This window comes from Atta colombica, unplaced genomic scaffold, assembly GCF_001594045.1.
Source record: "Atta colombica isolate Treedump-2 unplaced genomic scaffold, Acol1.0 scaffold18, whole genome shotgun sequence".
Lineage (NCBI taxonomy): Eukaryota > Metazoa > Arthropoda > Insecta > Hymenoptera > Formicidae > Atta > Atta colombica.
This window is the reverse complement of record NW_017259271.1, coordinates 147,941-153,471: the sequence shown is the minus strand read 5'-3', so window position 1 is coordinate 153,471 and position 5,531 is coordinate 147,941.

The window sequence follows — 5,531 nt, the reverse complement described above, 5'->3', positions numbered from 1 at the left end:
AATAATAACTTGTTCTATTTGTGAATTTTTTTTGAAATATATTTATAAAAATATAAGATAAATTTGTACTGTCTGTCCTTTACATATGTATATAACAACTTGTATATTTGTACATTTTTGCTATTAACCTGCGACAAACCCATGCCGAAATTACTGCGTATACAGGATGTTTCTTAAGTAAGATCCGGGCTGGCCCATCGCGCCTCATTTCATAGCGACAGTGCGCGCGCGCGTAAGGGAAACGAAGCGCTATCCCTTCTCTTTATCCTCCTTGCGTGCCATCGCTATGAAGTGAAGCGCGATGGGCCGTGCTGCGAATTCGCACGGCGCGACTTCCGCACATTGGTTTAGACATTTTCTTTTTTAATTCGAAAATTACAGCGGATTTCAAAATGGTATAAGACGTTTTCGTTCCCATTCTGTGTGTAATAATGCGGCCCGGATTTTACTTAAAACACACTCTATATATTAAGGGCTGCGAGCGAGCAAATCAGCCTCCAACCGCTATTCTGTAGCAAACGAATATGAAAATAAATATTATCTAATCTCTACATTTTTTATTTTTTGTTAAAGTAAAAAATATTAGATTATAAACTTACATTATTTAATAATCAATATTATAAATGTAACAATCACTATTCAATTTTAAAACCTAAATATTGAATTTATTTAACAAACCCTCGCTAATTTTTTATATTAACATTTTCATTTTGAAATATATGCTTATATATTAAGGAATTTAATTTCAGTACATAAATGCAAAGTTTGTGTTACAAATTTTTATTAAATTTCGCTTTTAAATATTACTGTTATCATTAAAAGTCCATTCCAATATTCACTATTACTACTGATAACTGATAATTTATGTTTTGTATCACAGTATTATACTGACAATCAGAAAGAATAAAAAGATTTCTCAATATAATTTTATTAAATAAAAGATTTATATCCAATTGAAAATAATGTGATCTATTGAATAGATGTAAAGATAACAGAAAATTAAAGTAGCATTAATAAAATTAAGGCGGAATTTATTATTGTTTCTGTAAAAATATAATGTCATTGTTATAGAAAAATTTAATGATAACGGTATTACAAATAATATATTAGTTCAGAACTTGAATTGTCGAAAAACGCTGCTAGCTGAAACTTCACAATTCAAAAAATTTGGATATGGATATAATAAATCAGAGAATTCATTTGCATAGTCACAGTATTTAATTTCGCAATTTTAAACGACTTAGGGATGAATATGGCTTCGCTATCGAAAATGCTTGGAAATAGTAACGCATAAATCAGAGAATTATTATATTTTATATAGTTAGAGTATTTAATTTTGCAATGTTAAATGACTTAGAGATGAATATGTCTGTTCGCTCCAAGAGGGAAGTGCCTTAAGGATTGCAGCGCAAAAATTGAAAATACAATTAGCGCACTAATTGACTCAGTCCCCCCACAAAAAAATTTTTTTTAGCTAAACGGAATGAGCGCAAAATTTTTGTTTGCGGATATGAATAGCGCATAAATAACATATTATTTCATAATTTTTTTCATTAAAGTTTGGTTAAGTGGGGGTCCAGCTAGACAGACGTATCTTCGAATCCAGAATGTTTATAGATGTATAATTATTGGTCAATAGATATTGAATCAAATATATAATATTGAATCAAAATGTATTAAATATTCAGTACTTATATCTTTATCATTATTGTGGATAGTCAACTATTAAAAGCTAATAATTATTTATATAACTTAAAAGTAGTGTGCTGTAGTGATTATTGCAAATAATCTGATTAATGGAATCAATAATCATTCAATCGGAAAACTTTTTTGAGGAATGATTATATCAAATAATCTGATTTGGCATTAATAATCACTATAATTGAAAACTATTGAGCAGTGATTATTGTAAATGATCGGATTATGAAATCAATAATCATTCCATAAAAGAATTATCAGGGAACGATTATTGCAAATAATCTGATTATGAAATCAATAATCACTCATTTAAAAACTGTTGGAGAATAATTATTACGAATATCCCGATTGAATGCTACATAATCATTATATATTAGAGAATAAATAATCACTATTGTAAACCAATAGTATGTAATTACTAACTTTCCAATAGTTTATTTCCGTAAGGGATTTTTGCACTAAAAATTTAATTTTACATAAAAATGAAAATAAGAACCTCCAATCGGAGGTTTAACTTTAACAAATGTTGTCAAAATCATAGCCCTGAACAACGTTTGAAAAGTTTTAGCCATTGATCAAACATCTTGAGTAATGCTAATGCCAACAGTATTGTAACTTTCATGCCTTTTAATTCGAAAAGAATTTAATAAAGAAATATTTTATTACAGAATTTGAAAAGTGTTTGAGGTAAGCTACAAGAATATATAATGAATGATGGGAATTCCATTTAAAAAATTCAAAGTAACCTAGCCCTGATCTTGACAATGCCCAAGGTCAAATCAATGTATTATCTTATCTTCTCCTCGAACTCGAAAAATTTAGAAAGACTAAAGTAAAAAAACTAAAGCATATTCCCTAAAATGCATTATTAAAGAGATATTTGAGGTAGTCACTTAAAATGAGACATCCTGTATACTTACATATTTATATTTTACACATTTGAGTTATTTTCAAATTCAACAAGTAAAATTAAGAAAAAAATGTGAACACAACGATTTCTGTGCGCTCCTCAAATCGCCTAAAATACACCAACTCCTTTTGTGAAATTTACTGGCGTTATTAACTTGGCGCTAGATGTTGACAAATCTTTTATACGAATGATATATCATTACAGTTAAATAAATAACAAAGATAACATTACCTGGGTTTTATTTTTTAATTTAATAGAATTTAACTTGGTTAATTAAGACTGTGTTGTTTATTTTTTAATTTGACAATAATTTTTTTCGTATAGCAATAATTTTTAACAAAGAATTAAAGTTGCTACTGCTTGAATTAGAATAAAAGAAAAAATAAGAATATTTTTGAAGAAGAATTAAAACTACTACTAATTGAGTTGGAATAATAAAAAGATAATGTATCACTTAGGTTCTATTCTAAAAAACACGTATGCTTAGCCTTTTTTCACCTTTTTAAAAAGACCTTTTATATGAATGATATATAAAATTTTGTGGAATTTAACTTTGCGCCAGTTGTTAATATCAAACATTTTATATAAATGCTACATATAATTAAAGTTAAGTAAATAACAATGATGGTACCACTTGTGTTTAATTTGATAGAATTTAACTTACAATCAGATCCGAAAGAAAAAAATCCTATTGTTTTGATCACCTCTTATCGATATGACTTCTCATATTTCCATATAATGACAGCGACTAATAAGAAAGAAATTTCCATTGCGATTTTCGACTGTGCTTTGCGTCCATAATTAACAGTCCACTGATTCATGTAAATCTAGTTTTTATTATATTATTATATTATTATTTTAATTAAAGAGAGATCGGTGATTCCGAAACGTAATTGATAAACAGGATGATTTAAAATAAACTTCTGTCCTTAAAATGTCATATTCTCGAGTCAATTCTGAGACGATTTTTCCTCTTTAAAAATTTTGTACAATGCTTAGTTTTTTAATTATTCAGAGAAATAGTTGACGAATCACGAGTTAAATACAAGAGGTAGGCAGAGATGATGCAACTCGTCAGACGCAGGTGCTTACGCCAGACGATTGCTACGATCAACTTGATGGTTTCACACAATAATACGCGCATACATTAGTATATTTTTGAAAAAGAAATATTGTCTCAAATTAGGAATGCAAGATTTTCTCTCTCTCTCTCTCTCTCTCTCTCTCTCTCTCTCTCTCTCTCTCTCTCTCTCTCTCACACACACACACACGCACGCGCACACACACACACACACACACACACACACATATTCGCTCACTTACTCACTTACTCACTTTTTTACTTGCCATAGTAAGATGATTTAATAATTCCAAATTTCTATGAGAAAAGCCGGAATTCCGATGAACTTTCCGATAGAATTTCAAACAGTGGACTTCCAAACAATTAAGTGTTTCTTTTAATAAATTTAAATAATCACGCACAACACTAATTGTATATCTACTCGATCCATTATTCATTCGTTTAAGAAAATGAGAAATTTATTAATGAAATTGAATTAATCATTATCAATCACTGCCGATTAATTATTTAATAGCGGTCAAAAACTGTGCGAAGAAACATATATTCTTGTCACACAATATACACTTACAAAAAAATATACGTACACAACATGCGTTTACACGACCATAGCAGTCGACTGACTTTACTAATAAATCTATTAATTAATTACTATCGATCATTGTCGATTAATTGTTTGGCTATCGAAAACCACGTATAAAAGTACACATTACTATTATACAATTCACATTACTCGATGATAGCAATCAGTCGACTGATTTTACTAATAAATCTATTAATTAATCACTATCTGTCACTGTTGATTAATTATTTGGCGATGAAAAAAACCGCGTCTAAAAACACATGTTATTATTACACAACACGCGACGTGGCAAGCAGTGGCAAGCAGTTGCGCACTGATTTTATTAGTTATGATTGAACAGTCAAATGCACAGTCAAATTCACATGATCATAGTATAATCTGACTTATTGACTTAATTAATTTTATATTACGGATTGATAAGTTAGATTACTACGCCCAAGAAAGATTCTTCTCTAACTGAAGTATAGTACTATTTAACGTGAACGCGTGATTAATTGAAGCGTCATAAAAATTCAAAATGTAACAATTCCAATTGCAAACGATGAAAGATCAACGATGAAATAATGTTACATGTTACTCGTTTTTTGCAAAATTAATATTCCCCGCACGTTTCTCTCATTCTTTTTTCTTTTCTTTGCCTTACGAAAAATATTGCAGAAATTAGTCGCCTAAAAAGATCGAATTGCTTTCGATCGTCCAGAAAAGAACAAATTGTTTTGAACGCTCTGAAAACGGCGGATTGCTTTAGATGCCCTGAAAAGGACGGAAGAAAAAATTTTATAAAAGATGTTCAAAATAACCACCATTCATCATAATGCAGGCTGGCATGCATCTCAACAAATTTCTTTGTACATTTTCCATGATATCCTCTTCAATAACTATCGCAATCTTGTTTCTAGATCTTCTATGTCTTCAGAAGACAGGAAGCGTTATATAAGTTAACTTCTTGCAATAGCCCCAGAAAAAGAAATTAGAAGATTAAGATCTAGAGATCTTGCAGGCTAACATATTGGCCAATACCATCTCATCCACCATCTCGGAAACTGTTCGTTCAAATAAGCCGTTACAATTCTGACGTTATGTGGCCCAATGCCATCTTGCTGAAAAATTATTTTGTTCCTCTCTAGTGGAACATCTTCTAAAAAATCTCCCAAATTATTTCTTAAAAGTTCGATGTATGTTACGCCATTTAAAATATCTGGGAGAATAACGGGACCTAACATTTCAGTTCCCATAATTCCTGATCAGACATTAATCTTCCA